Below are 18,704 nucleotides of genomic sequence, written 5' to 3'. Positions count from 1 at the left end.
TTGGGAGCCAGGCTAAGTGGTGCATGACTGTCATCCCAGCCGCTTGGGGGCTGGAGGATCATGAGTTCAAAGCCAGCCTCAGCAAAAGCAAGTCGCTAAGCAACTCTGTGAGACCGTGTCTCAAAATAAAATACAAAAATAAGGCTGGGGATGTGACTCAGTGGTCAAGTATCCCTAAATTCAGTCCTCTGTACGACAAAAAAAGGGGGAGGGCTGGGGATGTAACTCTGTGGTTAGAGCACTTGTCTAGCATATGTAGGGCCCTGGGTTCCATCCTCAATATCGAATATATATATTTGTTTGGTTTGTTTTGTTTTTGATACCAGGGATTGAATTCAGGGGCACTTAACCACTGAGTCACATCCCCAGCCCTTTTATTTTTTATTTTGAGACATGGTCTCAGTTAAGTTGCTGAGGACCTCACTAAAATGCTGAGGCTGTCCCCAAACTTGCAATCCTCCTGCCTCAGCCTCCTCAGTCACTGAGATTACAGGCAGGAGTGCACCCAGGGCCCAATACCCCTAAGCTATTTTAATCACACAATAAAATGTTGGGGGCTGAGGGTGTAGCTCAGTGATAGAGCACTTGCCTACCATGAGTGAGTCTCTAGGTTCAATCCCCAGTGTTGTAAACAATAAATACATAAAATAAAATGTTGGTAGAGGCTCCAGAAGTTAGGTTGATATTATTGGTGTAGCTAAAGGTGACTGCCCAAGTGAAGAACCCCCCCAACCAGAATGAGCTGGGCAAAGGATGAGGACAGAGTTGAATAAAAGAGCAGCCCTGGGCACTCTTAGAACCATATGCAAAAGACAGTTCTATTCATTCAGGGATGGTGAGGATACCATCCAAGACCTGAAGGTTGTCTCTCTTTTTTCAATATAATAAAGAAGTGTTAACTTCTCTGTGCTTCAAGAATCTCACATGAGGCTGGACTGTAGCTTAGTGGTAGAGAGCTTGCCTAACGTGTGAGGCACTGGGTTCAATTCTCAGCACTGCATATAAATAAATAAAATCCATTGACAACTAACAAAATATATTTTTTTAAAAAAAGACACACAAAAAATACAACATGACTACAAAATACAATCATTTATACCAAAATGCACCCTACATAAATATGTCCATGTAAAAGGGAACATCATGCAAAGGGTCAACATACAATTAGAATCCTATAAATTTTAAATAGTAAAGTGGTTTTGTATTCTCTGAAGATAACTGGCAAGGAGAGAGGCAGCTATTATACTGATGTGTGCTGCTGAGCAACAGAAGAAGCTGTCTGCCATTGAACTTGGTGTGCATGAAATAAGTGAGAATAGCTCAGGCCTACGTGTGAAGAACCCCATGAAGGGAGCACACTCCCTGTGTGTGACTGCCAAACAGAAGGGTTACAAAAGTGAAAAGGAAGCCATCCTGCCCTCAAAGAGCTCTTGGTCACTAGAGAATCCAGCCTGTACATAATGACAATACATATTCATGTCAGAATAGAGGCGAATCCAAGTTACAGTAACCAGACAAAGGAAGGAAGGAATGAGCTGCATTCCAGGCAGCAGTCAGGATCACTGGTCAGAAAAGAGGCCACATGAGTTTTGGGGTTTTTGTTTTTGTTTTGTTTGTTTGTTCTGTGTGTGTTTACTAGAGGTGGAACCCAGGGCCTCATACATGCTAGGCAAGCACTCTACCACTGAGCTACATCCCTAGTCCTTTCTTTCTTTTTTTTAATATCTTTATTTTTATGTGGTGCTGAGGATTAAATCCAGGGCCTCACACCTGCGAGGCAAGTGTTCTACCACAGAGCTACAGCCCCCACCCCAGCCCTGGTCCTTTTTTATTTTTTGAGACCAGGCTTCCTTAAATTGCTGAGGCTGGCCTGGAACTTGCGATCCTCCTGCCTCCGTCTCCTGAGTAGCTGGGATTTGAGTCACCATACCCAGCTGAGTTGTTTTTGTTTATTTGTTTGTTTTGTTTTAATCAAACTGCCACATTTGCACAGTATAGCACTTCCAAGTACATTATTATCTCATTCATCCTTATGATGACCCTGTGAGGCAGGTTGAGATCATTTTCACACAGGTGAGAAAAATAGAGGTTATGATTTGCCAAGTTCCATTCAGTAAGTGGACAGAATTCAGTTCCTCAGACTTAAAACTATGATGTATTAAGCTAACACTGAGCACTTTGTGTGTGGTGTGTTAGCATTATCTCATTTAATCCTTGTAGCAACTATTCTGTGCAATCCTCTTTTTATAAATTGAGGAAACCAAGGCTTATAGAAGTAAATAACGTACCCAAATCAGGATATTTAATATTTATTTTTTAGTTATAATTGAACACAATATCTTTATTTTATTTTTATGTGGTGCTGAGAATCAAACCCCAGGCCTCACACATGCTAGGCAAGCACTCTACCACTGAGCCACAATCCCAGCTCCCCAAATCAGGATTTTAATTTGACTGTTACTCAGACCCTGAACATAACAACTCTATTGTACTCAACTGCTTCCCATGCTTATGCAAGTAAGTACTTCACATTTTATAAGTAATCAAGCTAAGCACTTGGTGTACACCTTTAATCCCAGTGACTCAGGAGGCTAAGGCAGGAGGCCCAACCAGCCTGGTCAACTGAGCAAGACCCTGTCTCTAAAGAATAAAAAGAGCTGAGGATGTGGCTCAGTGATAAAATACCCACAGGGTTCAATCCCTAGTACCCTCCCCCCCCAATTTTTTTTCATCAATTATCCAAATTGTCAGGGTGCAAAATGCTTGGAAAAGCCTTTATATTAGCCATGGCTCAGAATCTCTCCATGGCTATTTACCAACTCTCTAATCTTTTTTTTTTTTTTTTTTTTTTTAACTGAGAACTTAACCCAGGAGTGTTTTACCACTGAGCTACATCTCCAGACCTTTTTTATTTGTTTGTTTTTTGAGACAGGGCCTCTATAAATTGCTAAAACTGACCTTGAACTTTTGATCTTCCTGTGGCAGCCTCCCAAGTCACTGGGATTATAGGCATGGCTCACCAACTTTCTAACCTTAAAACAAGTTACATAAGATTTTTTACCTTGTTTCCTCATCCATAGAGTAGGAATCGCACATACCTGATTACCCTGGTTATTTTTGCTCACAATCTGCATATGCTTCTTTCGTTTTGCCTTTAATCCAATTTGTAATTCATTACTGTTGTCTGCCTTTACTTGTAGAATATAAACTCGATGAAGTCCAGGATGATGGACATGTGTCTTGCTCTCCATTGTATCCCTACCGCACAGCACAGTTACTTATTTGTTCAATACCATAACTCATCCCAGGAAGAAAGAACAGGGTTCTCACTTTTTTTGCTACATGATATATGACTTCCCTGGAAGGATTCTGACAGAAGTAACCAGGACCATCTCTTGCCAAAGGAAGTGAGATGGCATTGGCAGCCCTACTAGAATCTAGCGTGTGACAGTTACATAGGACCTCGCACTCAGCAGGTGCTTTAACACTCTGTTGTCACTGTCTTGAAATTCTCAATAGTTTTTTAACATAGTTTTCATTTCACAATGGGTCCTGAAACGTATATCGCAATATAAAATCTGGTACAATATCACAATCAGGATATTGACCATTTGGAATGGCGGTAGAAAGGGGAAGAAAGGGGAACAGGAGTTAACATTTCCACCAAAACAAAGCAAGGGAACTCTGGAAAGATCAGAACAACAAACACGATGTTAAACAATGCAGATGCGTGTCCAGCTGCTCACTACAGTGTGCTCTCCTTGAAGACAAAACCAAGTTCCCAGGATGAAGCATGAAAGCATGCCAAAACATACCTAATACTTTCTTTTCGTTAATCTTATTATTTTGAAATAGTTTTGTAAATTCTACAGGCAATTATTTTTATTTTTTATTTATTTTTATTTATTTATTTTTTGGGGGGTGTCCTGGGGATTGAACTCAGGGGAACTTGACCACTGAGCCACATTCCCAGCCATTTTTTGTATTTTATTTAGAGACAGGGTCTCACTGAGTTGCCTAGCACCTCATTAAGTTGCTGAGGCTGGGTTTGAACTCACGATCCTCCTGCCTCAGCCTCCCGGGCCACTGGGATTACAGGCATGTGCCACCTCACCCATCTCCTCTATGTGCAATTCTTAAGAAATAATACAAAGAGATCCATCCTGTGCACCCTTTATTCAGTTTTCTCCTCTGCTGATATCTTGCAAAATCTGGTACAATATCACAATCAGGATATTGACATGTGGTCAAGATCCTGACCATTTCCATCAAGACAAGGAGCCCTCGTGCTGCTCTTTTATAGCCACATCCACTTCTTTCCCACCTCTACCCCCTCCTTCACTCCTGGCGAGAACTAATCCTTTCTCTATAATTGTGTCATTTTGAGAATGGTAAGTAAATAGAATCACACACTACATGACCTTGTAGATGGCTTCTTTTCATTCTGCATGATTTCTCTAGAGATTCACCCAGTTGTTACCTATCAATAGTTCACTCCTTTTGATTGTGAGTGGTGTGGATATAACAGAGGTTAGCCATTCACCCACTGAAGAATATCTGTCTGGACTGTTTCCAATTTGGGGACATTTTGAATAAAGTTGCTATAAACATTCAGGTATAGGTGAAGAGAAGCCTTCATTTCTTAGAAATAAATGCCCAGGGATGCAATGACTGGGTTGTATGGGAGTGAGTTGCAGGTTTACTTTCATTTATTTATTTATTTGTTTATTTAGATTTTTTTTTTTAAGTGGTAAATGAACACAATATCTTTGTTTTATTTAAATATTTTTATGTGGTGCTGAGGATCAAACCCAGTACCTCACATGTGCTAGGCAAGCACTCTACCGCTGAGCTATAACCTCAGTCCCTATTTATTTAATCTTTTCAAAAATACTGTCATGCATCTGTCTGTAATCCCAGCTACTCAGGAGGCTGAGGCAGGAGGATCACAAGTTCCAGACCAGCCTGGGCAATTTAACAAGGACTAAAATTAAAAAATGAAAAGGTCTGGGGATGCAGCTCAATAGTAAAATGCCCCTGTTTTCAATCCCCACTACCTCAAAAACCCTGCCAAACTGTTTTCCAGAATCTCTATGTATCATTTTGTGTCCCTACCTGCAATATGTGAGTTATGGGGTTTCTTCACATTTTTGCAAGAATTTGGGTTTATCACAATTTTTATTTTGGCCATTCTGATAGGTGTGTGTCAATACCTCATTGTGATATAAATTTTAATTTCTGTAATGGCTAATGATGCTCTTCAATGAAATATTGCTTCATCTCTTTTGCCATTTCCTAACTGGATTATTTTTTGACTTGCATTCAGAGTTCTTACCTCTAGTCTAGATACTAGTGTTTTGTCAGAGGTTTGTTTTGTAAATACTTTCACTCTACAGCTGTCTTTTCATCTTCTTAATATAGGGTCTTGTGATTTTTTCCCCCAATTCTAAAAGTTTTCGTTTTACATTTTATATTTAAGTTCATGGTTCATGTTGAGTTAATTTTCATAGAAGGTATGTGCTATGATTTCAATATGGTTTGTCCCCCATGTTCCAGTGCTATATTTTTTTTATTCCCAAATTTAGAGGAAAACATTTCATATTACACCATTAAGTACAATATTAAGGTGTTTTTTTTTTCACAATACCTTTGTTTTATTTATTTATTTTTATGTGGTGCTGAGAACCCAGGGCCTCACACGTGCTAAGTGAACGCTCTACCATTGAGCCACCCCCAGCCCCATATTAGGGTATTTTTGTAAATTAAAAAGAAATTTTGTTTTAGATGTTGATGGACCTTTATTTTATTCACTTATTTATATGCAGTGCTGAGAATTGAACTCAGTGCCTCAAATATGCTAGACAAGCGCTATGCCACTGAGCACAACCCCAACCCCATATTTCTGTAGATTTTTTTGAGGAGATACTAGGGACTTGAACCCAGAGGCCCTTTACCACTGAGCCACCTTTTTGGGGTTTTTTTTTTGGGGGGGGGATTTGTTTGTTTGTTTGTTTTGTAGTTGTAGATGGACAGCATACCTTTATTTTATTTGTTTATTTTTATGCTGTGCTAAGAATTCAACCCAGTGCCTCACCAGTGCTAGGCAAGTGCTCTGCCACTAAGCTACAGCCCCCACCCCCTGAGCCACTTTCTATTTTTATTTTTTAAATTTTTTTTTTTTTTTGGTACTAGGGATTGAACTCAGGGATGCATAACCACTGAGCCAATCCCCAGCCCTTTTAAAAAATATTTTATTAGAGACAGTGCTAAGTGCCTTGCTAAATTGCTGAGACTGGCTTTGAATTTATGATCCTCCTGCCTCAGCCTCCCAAACCACTGGGATTACAGGCATGTACCACTGCGCCTGGCACTTTTTTATTTTTTTTATCCTCAGTCCTTTTTATTTTTTTTATTTTGAGTCAAGGTTTCACTAAATTGTTTAGAACCTTATTTAGTGCTGAGGCTGGCTTTGAATTTGTAATCCCGAGTCGCTGGGATTACAGGCATGCACCACTCTGCCTGATTTGTAGATGCTCTTTATCTAGTTGGAGAAATTCCCCACCTATTCCTATTTTTCTGAGAATTTTTATCATGAATGGATGTTGAATTTTGTCAAATATTTTGTCTGCACCTATTGATCATGTGACATTTCTTGAGCCTGTTAATATGGCAACATCCATTGATTTTTAAACCATTAAGCCAGCCTCGTATCCATGGAATAAACTCTACATGGTCACAGTGAATAACTATTTTTATATATTGCTAAATTTATTTTTTTAATATTTTCCTAAAGATTTTTGTGTCTATATTCACAAGAGTTATTGGTCTGTAGTTTTCCTTTATGGGGAAGCAGGGCATGAACCCAGGGGCACTTTCCCACTTAAAAACTACATTCCAATCCTTTTTCTTTGAGACAGGGTGTCACTAAACTGCCCAGGCTGCTTCAAACTTGCCATCCTTCTGCTTCAGCCTCCTGAGTGGCAGGGATTGCAGGTGAGCGCCACCCCACACACTGTAGTTTTCCAGCTTTATGCTGTCTTTTTCTGGTTTTGTTATCAAGGTGAAACTAGTTTGTAAAATTAATTAGAGGGCTGGGGATGTGGCTCAAGCGGTAGCATGCTCACCTGGCATGCGTGCGGCCCGGGTTCGATCCTCAGCACCACGTACAAACAAAGATATTGTGTCCACTGAGAACTAAAAAATAAATATTAAAAAATTCTCTTTCTAAAAAAAAATTAAAATTAATTAGAAAGTACTCTCCTTTTTCCTAGAAGAAATTGTGTAAAATTGTATTAGTTCTTCTTACTCATTTACTAGAATCCTCTAGTGAAATCATCCCAATCTGGAGACTTCTTTTTTGGAAGTTTTAAAATTACAAATTCAATTATTCATTTCATCTCAGGTGAGTTGTGATAATTTGTGCTTTTTGACTATTTAGATCTGTAGTGTATGTAATGATCCTCTGTTTCATTTCAGATATTGGTAATTACTGTCTTCTCTCTTTTTTTTTCAGTCTTTCTAGAAATTTATTAATTTTATTGATCTTTCCCAAAAATCTTTGTTTGATTTTCTTCCCTGTTTTAGTTTTTGTTGTTGTTGTTCTTTTTCTAAAGACTGAATCTAGCTTTACCATTAGGCTTCATCACATATACCTCAGTCCCTTTTTTTTTTTTTTTTAATTTCAAAACAGGGTTTCATTAAAGTCTCCCTAAATTGCTGAGGCTGGCCTGGAATTTGGAATCCTCCTGCTTCAGCCTTCGCATCACTGGGATTACCGGAATACGCCACCATGCCTGACTTGAGTTTCACTCTTATCTCTATTTCTTTCATTCTACTTAATTTGGATTTATTTGTTCTTTTTTTTTCAAGTAATTTTTAAAGTATTAATTCAATTTATTTATTTATTTAGAGATGGAGTCTATGTTATTGGTTGGTCTTGAACTCATGGGCTCAAGTGATCCTTCTTCCTCAGCTTCCCCTAGGAGTGGGACTATAAGTACATACTACCAAGTCCAGCTTTTTTCTAGATTGTTTGTTTGCATCGCTAGGGACCAAACCCAAGACCTCCTGCATGTCAGGCTAGCACTATACCACTCAGCTACATCCCAGCCCCTTTTCTACGTCCTTAATATGGGAACTAAATTATCTTTTTTCCTTTTTCTAGTGTGTACATTCAGTGATACAAATTTCTCAGCACTGCTTTAGCAGGATCCTATCTATTTTAATATGTTGTGTTTTCATTTTCATTCAGTTCATTTATTTAAAAAAATTTCCCTTAAGACTTCATCTTTGACACATGGATTACTTAGAAATGTGTTATTTAGTTTCCAAATGTTTGGAGAATTTCCTGTTATCTTTCTGTTATAGACTTCTGGTTTGATTCCACTGTTGTTAGAGAACACACTGTATAATTTCAATTCTTTGAAATTTGTTAAGATTTTTTTTTTATGGCTCAGGATATGGTTCATCTTGGCATATATTCCATGGCACTTGAAATATAATGTGTATGCTGCTGTTGTTAGATGGTGTGTTCTCTGAGTGTTGATCACAACCTGTTGAGTTGAGGGTATTGTTGAGTTCTACATTCTTCATTTTCTGTCTAGTTTCACAGTTGTTGAGAGATAGGCATTGAAGTCTCCAACCACAAACATGGATAGGCAAGTGCTGAACCACTGAGCTACAATCCCAGTGCTTTTTTTAAATTTTATTTTGAGACAGTTGCTAAGTTGTCCAGACTGGTCTCAAATTTGTGATCCTCCTGCCTCCTGAATAACTGGGATTACAGGTATGCAGCACTATACCTGGATTAGACCATTAACATTTAAGGTAATCAGTGATCTGTTAGGGCTTAAGTCTGCTAGTTTATTTTTTTTGTTTTATATTTGTTCTCTTTGTTGTTGATTTTCTTTTTGTTTTCCTATCCTCCTATGGGTTATTTGACAGGTTTTTTTTTTTTTAGAATTCTATTTATATTTATCTGTAGTTTTTTTCTTTTTTTTAAGAGAGAGACAGAGAGAGAATTTTTTTAATATTTATTTTTTAGTTTTCAGCAGATACAACATCTTTGTATGTGGTGCTGAGGATCGAACCTGGGCCCCACAGCATGCCAGGCAAGCGCGCTACCGCTTGAGCCACATCCCCAGCCCCTATCTAACACCATCTTTTATTGTTTGTTTGTTTTTGTACCAGTGCAGTGCAGTCCTAATAAAAAGAATCCTCTCAGATCAGGAAAAAAAAAAAATTGAACCCAGTGATGTGTAACCAGTAAGCCACATCCCCAGCCCTTTTTTATATTTTATTTAGAGACAGGGTCTCACTGAGTTGCTTTAAGTTTCCAAGTTTAGCTTTGAATTCATGATCCTCCTGGCTCAGCCTCTCCAGCTGCTGGGATTATAAGTGTGTGGCACCACGCCCAGCTGAGACCATTGACTTGACTGCCACTCCATTCCTGCTTTTCACTGGGTGTTAAATTCTAGATTAGCAATTTTATTGGATTGATTGATTGATTGATTTTGCACTGATAAGCATTTTGACACTTCTTTCTGGCTTGCGTTGTTTCTGATGAGAAATCTCCTACCATTCAAATGATTTTTTCCTCATGTGTGAAGTATCCTTTTCTCTGGCTGCTTTCAAAATGTCTTGTCCTTGGTTTTCAGAGGTTTATGATGTGTCTTTGTATGGATATTCTTGAGTTTGCTCAGCTCCTTGAATCTTTAGGTTTATGTTTCTTGTCAAATCTGGTGAGTTTTCAGGCATTTTTTAACAACTACCTTTTCAGCCAAGCCTTTTTTGTTCTCTCCTTCTCAAATTTGATGAGACAAATATTAGATATTTTGGGATAGTCCCACAAGTCCTCAAGGCGCTCTGTTTTGTTTCCTGTCTATATTCTCTCTCTTGATCATATTGGGTAGCTCCTTCCTTGGTGCTGGGATAGAACTCAGGGCCTCACACATTGCTAGCTCTCTGCCACTGAGCTAAACCGCCAGCCCCAGATTGGATATTTCCATTGTTTTATCTTCCAGTTCAGTGATTTTTTTTTTAATTCTGTTATATCTAGTCTGCTGTTAAGCCTGTTCACTAATATTTTAGTCATCGCATTTTTCAGTTCTAAAACTTCCATTTGAATCTTATTTATCTCTTTTATTGCTTTGCTGAATGCTTTCTTTTTGTTTCTAAAGTGTGTAATTGTTCATTGAGATATATTTATCATGGTTATTTTAAAATATTTGTCAAGTAATTCTAACATCTCTGCTGTATCAGTGCTGACATGTATTGATTGACTTTTTTAGTTTGTAATCTAACAGTTGCTAAATTGATTTTCAATGAAAATTGAATATCTTTATGTTGTAATAAGATTCTAGATCTTATTTAAACCTGCTGTTTTAATTGGCTTTCTTTGACACTCACTGCTCTGGCAGGGGAGAATGGAGATTCTACCTCACTACTGTTCAGTAGAGGGAGAAGTACAGGTACTCCCATTAAGTCCCCCTTAATACCTGAGGGTGGAGAGGTGTTCCTCCTTAATGGTGAGCAAGGTAGAAGTTCCATTTCTCCACATGACACTCCAGAGGGGGAGATCTCATTAACACTGGGTGATGGCAAAAGTCCTTACTCTTCATTAGACTTCCTGTGACACCACCCCAGCAGAGAGGGGAATGGGCATCTCTACTGCTGGGCAAGGCTGGAAGTCCAGACCCTTATGGTCCCCACTTACATCAGGAGGGTAGGAAAGTTCATTATCAGATGTAAGAAATGAAAGTTTCAGTTCCCTTACTAGCCTTCTCATACACCATGATGGGTGGTGTCAGGACATGTGTTTGTTTTTTAATATTTTTTAGTTGTAGATGGACACGGTACCTTTATTTCATTTATTTATTTGAATGTGGTGCTGAGGATTGAATCCAGTGCCTCACCATACTAGGCGACACTCCCCACCTTCCACCCAGTTTTTGCTGGGATGACTGGAGGTGGGGCTCTTTTATTTTTCCCCTCTCTCCTGTATTGTTTGGATGGAGTAGAGCAGTTATTGTCTAAAGGTTTTCTCTTTGCTAAGCTGACCTTTCCTGGTCCTTTGGCTAAAGAGAGCAGGCTTTTGTTGAGGATTTTTTTTTTCTTTTCTTGTCTGCACCCATTGGCATTTAGAGTTGCCAAGTCTTCTTTAGCTCCAAGTCTGAGATATATCAGGTTAAAAGAAAACTAATTACCTTGTCATCCCTCAAGTCCTGAAGACCCTAGCTACCCTGCCTTCTCTTCAACTTTAAAAATCTTCCTATATTTTTAATAAATCTTGTTCAGGGAGTTTTAATTATAGTAAGAGGAATGGGGACAAGTACATCTGTTCTATTCTCCCAGAAGTTGAAGTTCTCGCTAGCAATTTTAAAAAGGCATATCTGAGCACGTGATTCACTTGGTTAAAACCTCCAATGGCACCATTCACTAAGGATAAACACCAAATTATGCTTCATTAAAAGGTCTTCTGCAGCCTGGGCTTTACCATGATAAGGTACTGTAGTGATGGTGGTGATACATAATTAACAACCAACATTGGGAAGTAGGGGAACCTTAATGTGTAACATTTGCTGATTTCTCTGATTTGAATCCTACAATTGTGACTGATTTCAAGCCACCAAGATGAAATCATTAAATATGAAGAAAAATGCTAACAATCGACTCATATACATCGTTGCAAATTTACATTATGTCATTTTCTTTTTAAATTTTTTAAAAATATTTATTTTTTAGTTGTAGTTGGACATAATACCTTTATTTATTTATTTATTTATTGTGGTGCTAAGGATAGAACCCAGGGCCTTGTACGCGTTAGGTGAGCGCTCTACGGCTGAGCCACAACCCCAGATTGTCATTCTCTTTTATACTCCAGCCATTCCAGATTTCTTCTTTTTTTTTTTTTTTAATATTTTTTAGTTGTTGATGGACCTTTTTTTTAACTTTTTTTAATATTTATTTTTCAGTTTTTGGCGGACACAATATCTTTGTTTGTATGTGGTGCTGAGGATTGAACCCGGGCCGCATGCATGCCAGGCGAGCGCGCTACCGCTTGAGCCACATCCCCAGCCCTCCAGATTTCTTTAAGAGTGCACTATGCTCTATCCAGCATCTAGTCACTTCTGCATAGTGTTCCCTCTAGAGCATGCACAGTGGAATGCTACCTTTTTCCACAATCCTGTGTGTGTATGTGTTGTGTGTGTGTGTGTGTGTGTGAGTGTGATGGAGAACATGAGTGCCAGCCTGCACCAGCTCAAAAGAGCGATTTTTAAATTTTCAGTAATTTTACATGCTGGCTGTTAGAGTTACAAATCAGAACTTGTTTTAGGAGTTGTTTTTGATGCCTGTAATCCCAGCTACTCAGGAGGCTGAGGCAGGAGGATTTCAAGTTCAAGACCAGCCTGGGCAACCTAGCAAGACCTTATCTCAAAAAACAACAACAAAAAGAGCTGGTTTTGAAACACTTACCAGCATACCACTGTCCCCATTTTTGTTTGTCTCATTGGCTCATTCTTCAGTCCTAAACCATTTCCTCTAAAACAACTTCCTCTGATCCTCAAACTTGCTTTCTGCCTCAAAATACCCTGTACTTCCCATTTCCTAAAATTCATTGGAATTATCATTAGTGGGCTGTTGTCTGACTGCTACTAATACCATACATTCAGTGATGAAAGGAGTATTTTGCAAGTAAATACTTAAAATTTTTAAGTCAGATGCCTTTTTATCTAGGTCAGCATGTTGTAATAGACACACAGCAGGTTCTGTAGATATTTTACAAATATCTGTTGAATAAATCTGTGGATGCAAGAAATAAAACTAAAGTAAGATTATAACCTATTACATTATAAACTGAGTGAAATGATGAAGGATAGAAATCTGTATGGAGTCTGCAAACAGTTGTCTTTAGGTTTATGCAGCAGAATCTAGTGTAGAGAATGCCATAGAGAATTGCCACAGCAGGCAAATCTCTAAAACAGAGATCCATACATGAGGTTTTCATAGCTCCATGGAACTGTTGCTAAAACCACCCATTTCCCCACTGTAGCACTGTAGTTTTACAAAGCAAACAACTTGCAACTTTTTGTTGCTTCATTTCTTTCATCCCTACAATCCCTCCCCACTAAGCTGAAGAACTTTTAAATCTTTGTTTTGTTTATTTATTTTTATGTGGTGCTGAGGATGAAACTCAGGGCCTCACATGTGAGGCAAGCGCTCTGCCACTGAGCCACAACCCCAGCCCTGCTGAAGAACTTTTAAAACTTAAATAAAATTATATAAACATTAGTGCCCTACTTTAAATCTTCCAATTCCTTCCCAGAAGATCTGTAATGAAATTCTACCTGACCTGGCATTGACCTGTGTCACTCCTACCTCTTTCAATTCTCCCCTGACTCAGTAAACTACAAATTTATTCATTCAACACATACTAGGCACATGTAATATACCAGGCACTGTCCCAGGAATTTTTGTTATTGATAAACCAAAAAAATAAAAATTCCTCTATAATTATGAGGACATACAAAAAAACAATAATCCTAGTAAACAAACAAATAATGACAAAATATTTTAGAAGGTAGTCATGTGCTACAAAACAATGATATTTTGGTTGGTGATAGTGGTCCTATGAGATGATAATGAGACCAACTATTGCCAAGCAAATGCATAGCAGATGAAAAGACAAGTTGAAAAACTGCAGAAGGAAAAATAAGAACAATCCTCCTGCAAGAAAATTCATGGAAAAGGCATTAGTTGAAGTTTTGCAGACTCAATAAGCTACTTAAAAAGTTTGAAAACATAGGTTGGTGCTGGAAAAAGTGGAAGAAGATGGTACTCAGCAGCTTTTTACCTGCACCTACTCAGCCTTCTCAGGACCAACCTGAGCCTGAAGGAAAAGCAAGATCTCAGAGATCACGGCAGTCCTCATTGGTCTTTTCCTGAAGAGAACCTCCCCACTATGGGTACAGCAAAGATCAGATACTGTTAGCAGATTTTGGAGATGGAGGGAGTTTTTCAAGAGATTACTGATTATGGAATGGGAAAAAAAAAGTATCAAATGCACTGACCATTCAAGTGGATCCTGAAGGAAAAATTAAATATGATATCACTGCTCAATTAGAATGGTCAAAAGACAAGGTCATTTGGCCCGGTAGGAGAGGAGGCTGAGGCAGAGGATGGCAACTTTGAGGTTAGCCTCCACAATTTATCAAGACCCTGCCTTAAAAAGAGGAGGAGAGGCTGGTGATGTAGCTCAACAGTAGAATGCTTGCGTAGCATGTGCAAAGTTCTGGTTCAATCCCCAGAATTGGGTGGGGGGAAGTCATTTATAGCAAAACATTCAACTGGCTCCAAAAGAGGTTATGAATGTAGATGATCTAGACCTGCAAAGAACCGATGAAGAAACTATTAAAGACAACAGAGAGGGCTGGGGATGTGGCTCAAGCGGCAGCGCGCTCACCTGGCATGTGTGCGGCCCAGGTTCGATCCTCAGCACCACATACCAACAAAGATGTTGTGTCCGCCGAGAACTAAAAAATAAATATTAAAAATTCTCTCTCTCGGGGCCTGGGGATGTGGCTCAAGCGGCAGCGCGCTCGCCTGGCATGTGTGCGGCCCAGGTTCGATCCTCAGCACCACATACCAACAAAGGTGTTGTGTCCGCCGAGAACTAAAAAATAAATATTAAAAAAAAATTCTCTCTCTCTCTCTCCTCTTTCACTCTCTCTTTAAAAAAAAAAATTCTCTCTCTCCCTCCTCTCTCACTCTCTCTTTAAATAAATAAATAAATAAATAAAATCAGGGGATCCATTTAAAAAAAAAAGATTCCTTGGGAATAAACAGCGATTTAAAAAAAAAAAACAGAGAAGATAAGAATAACCTTAAAAAAAATATTGTAGAATGTTGCATCAAGCCAGTTCTTGAATATGATAAACTGGCTCCTGCTCAGGTTATCTGACGCACATAATCTCAGCATGTGTGGCTTTCAACACCAGAGCTAAAGGGAGGTTTACTTGGATGGTAAAAAATGCAGAAAGATCCAACGGAGCCTTCATGATTAACAAGAAAGTTCTCTTTCTGCACCTGTCATGAATTATTCTGGCTGAAAGATGATTGTAAGGGAGCAAGAAGGAAAGATTTCTTGTATTTCCCACTGGAAAATGAAGTGTTATACAAATGTCTTGCTGCTGATGGAAAAAAAAAAACGATTACAGACAGTATCCATCAATCAAAAATTTTCTAAACTGGCTAAATCTCTATACATTGCTTCGAAAGAAGGCTTGTGAAGCTGGCAATCCATGCCTGAAGAAAGAAAAGATGTGGGGGGAAAGAGAATGGAGAGGCATGTGAGAGGGATGAAATCTGGCATGACAAGCAAAAAGAGAGACAGCAATGACTGAAATCCTTCCATAGCATCTCCTGATAAGAGGTCAATATTAATTTCTGCAGAGAAATTAAAATCAAGAATTTAGTGAATTTATTGCTCTTGAGCCCAATAATCAGAATTCCAATGAAGCTCAGTCTGATCAAAGGCTCTTCAGCCAATCCAAAGGTATGGACAGTCGATCTGAAAGTGGAGAAGATGCCATTTACAATGTTGATGATCTAGCTAGGAGAAGTGGTAAAGATATGGCCCAGAGTATTTATAGGCCCAGTAAAAAATATAGGGTGAGAACCTAGAAGCCAGAATAAAGACCAAAAGATTTGTTCCTGACAAATTTTCTGGATTAGAAAATAGAGGAGTCAGAAAGGACCAGTTCAGTTTGAGGAATATCCTTTTGGTTTGGACAAGATTTTGGAAGTCACCACTATGACTCTAAAAGATCCTCAGTTCACTACTCACTCACTCATTAAGCTAGAGCAACTTCCAGTCCTACAAACTCCTTTTATAGTAAGTGTCCTATATAAAGATGCCATGTTTCATCTTTTTTTTTAAAGAGAGAGAATTATATATATATATATATATATTTTTTTTTTTTTTAGTTTTCCGCGGACACATCTTTGTATGTGGTGCTGAGGATCGAACCCAGGCAGCACGCATGCCAGGCGAGCGAGCTGCCGCTTGAGCCACACCCCCCATGTTTCATCTTTTATGCCTGGTGCTGGGGATTGAACCCTGGGCCTTGTGTGTGTAAGGCAAGTGCTTTACCTCTGAGCTAGATCCCCAGTGCTTTTATGTTGCATTTTTACAGTACCTTTTCTGTTTAGATATACAAAAACTATTGTGTTATAGTTGCCTACAGTATTCATTACAGTAACATGATGTACAAGTTTGCAACCTAGGAGCAACAGGCTATACAATCTATCCTAGGCATCTAAGATCTATCCTAGGCATCTACAATCTATCCTAGGCATCTACGTAATAGAATATATGATCTAGGTTTGTGTTAAGTACACTCTATGTTAACCCAACAACAAAATTACCTAATAATGCCTTTTTCAGAATGTATCCATGTTAATCAAGACATGTCTGTACATCCCCCAGGGTCAGCTAGGCCATTGTAAGGACTTCAGCTTAAATGTCACTCTTCATAGAGACCTTACCTAATCATCCAGATCAATGTTGCTGCCTCCTTCCCCAAACTCATAATCTAGTTTAATTTTTTTCATAGCATTTATCAATACTTTAGACTTCCTGATGTATTTATTTGATGGCTTGTATAGTATTTCTCCAGTAGGAGTTTGACTTTTCATCACTGTGGCTTTCCTGTTTTAAAATAGGTTGTGGTACATACTCAATTCAAGAATGATAGATAGTATGTCTTCAACACTTAAGTTTACTATGGGTTTCTAGTACCCCTGTAGGGGTCTGTAGGCACTCAATAAATTAGTGACAGTTTTAACATGGGCTGTGTGTGTGTGTGGGGGGTGCTGTGGGGGGGGGGTGCTGTGTGTGCGCTGCTAGAGACTGAACCCAGGACTTTGTGCATGCAAGACAAGCACTCTACCAATTGAGCTATATTCGCAGCCTTAATATGGAATTATTAAAATTTGGGTTAAGAAAATTTTGTAGGGTTCCTATAAATTTTGAGTTCTCACATTTATTTTATTTATTACTTATTTACTTATTTTTGATACCAAAGATTGCACTCAGGGGCACTTACCCACTGAGTCACATCCCCAGCCCCCCTTTTTAAAAAAAATCTTTAGATGTTAATGGACCTTTATTTTATTCATATATGTGGTGCTGAGAATGGAACCCAGTGCCTCACACATGCTAGGCAAGTGTTCTACCATTGAGCCACACCCCCAGCCCCCCAGCCCCTTTTTATTTATTTATTTGAGTACTGGGGATTGAACTCAGGGGGCACTCAGCCACTCAGCCACATCCCCAGCCCTATTTTGCATTTTATTTAGAGGCAGCATCTCAATGAGTTGCTTTAGCATTTCACTTTTGCTGAGGCTGGCTTTTAACTTGCAATCCTCCTGCCTCAGCCTTCCCAGCCGCTGGGATTATAGGCGTGCAACACTGTGCCGGCTCCCCTTTTTTATTTTGAAACAGGGTCTTGCTAACTAGCTGAGGTAGTCCCTAAATTGCTGAGCCTGGCTTTGAACTTGATATCCTCCTGCCTCAGCCTCCTGAGTCATACCGGATTACAGACGCTCACCACCGCGCCTGACTCACAGAATTTTTCTTTCCAAAGTTGTGATGGTGTTCTTGTTTATGACTAAGAACACTCCATTACTCTCCAATTGTCTTTTAAGAGAATATGTAAGGGGCTGGGGTTGTGGCTCAGCAGTAGAGCGCTTGCCTAGCACACGTGAGCCACTGGGTTCCATTCTGAGCGTTATATAAAAATTGAAGAGATGAGTCTAATTTCAAGTAGAATTATATGAAACTTAAGAATGAAATAGTGGCGTCATCCTCTGCAAGGTTAGAGATGTAAAAGGGAGGCTTGGTCTAGACATAGGAAAGTTGATATAAAGTACACAGGTGCTTTGGCCAGTTGGGAACACACAGTAAGAATACGTGTCAGCCTCAACAAAATTCAAGTTCGTCAACTAAAGATGGCCCACTTTGACTATAGTGCAAGAAGTGGAAACAGGACAAAAATTAGGGAGGAAGGACGCTCTACACATGACCAATGAAAGAATAGGGATGTGTACTCAAATACATTAATTGAACTTGGGTACCTTACCAAAGGCCATTTGGGACCAACTGATACTATGGGCTGGCGGGAGCTGGCATCTCCCAGGCTGCTAAGCCTCCTCCACTTCTGGTAGGAAGGTGAAGGCAGGGCCGCTCAGTTCGGCCTTGGGGAGGGCACTCGGAGGTATCCTTCCTCACCGCCGAATCATTTCCTGAACCTGAATCAGGAAACCCGACGGTGCCTGGGCCCTGGCAAGCCCCTGCCTCAGGCCTCCGCGGTGACTGCACCTCGGAGCAGGCTCGAGAGCGAGCCAGGGCGTACGGAAGGCGAGTGGGGCCCATCTTGCCCTTTCCACCGATCGGGCCTCACGAGCAGCACGGCTGGTCCCGGCTCCCGGCCGAGGCTGAAGAAACAGGCGCCGCCCCAGCCGAGAGAGCACGGCCGCGAGCTTCCCAAGGGAGGACGATTAGCGCGGGTCCGACCGAACGTTTCCACCCAGCTAGCTCACGTCTCCCAGCTCCGCCCGGCCCCGCCCCGGCCACTCAGGCCACCGCCTCCTCCCCAGCCGACGAGAGGGGGGATCCCGCGCCAGCGCCTTTAAGGGGCGTGACC

General features: G+C 39.9%; 1 pseudogene; it reads left to right on the top strand.

The window, feature by feature from the left end:
• The first annotated feature begins 14,879 nt into the window (after positions 1-14,879).
• LOC101961980 (SNW domain-containing protein 1-like) lies at positions 14,880-18,693 on the top strand (annotated as a pseudogene).
• Positions 18,694-18,704: the final 11 nt, after the last annotated feature.

This window comes from Ictidomys tridecemlineatus, chromosome 6 (assembly GCF_052094955.1).
Source record: "Ictidomys tridecemlineatus isolate mIctTri1 chromosome 6, mIctTri1.hap1, whole genome shotgun sequence".
Taxonomy (NCBI): Eukaryota; Metazoa; Chordata; class Mammalia; order Rodentia; family Sciuridae; genus Ictidomys; species Ictidomys tridecemlineatus.
Note: the sequence above shows the minus strand (reverse complement) of the source record. Positions and strands in the feature narration are given on the sequence as shown.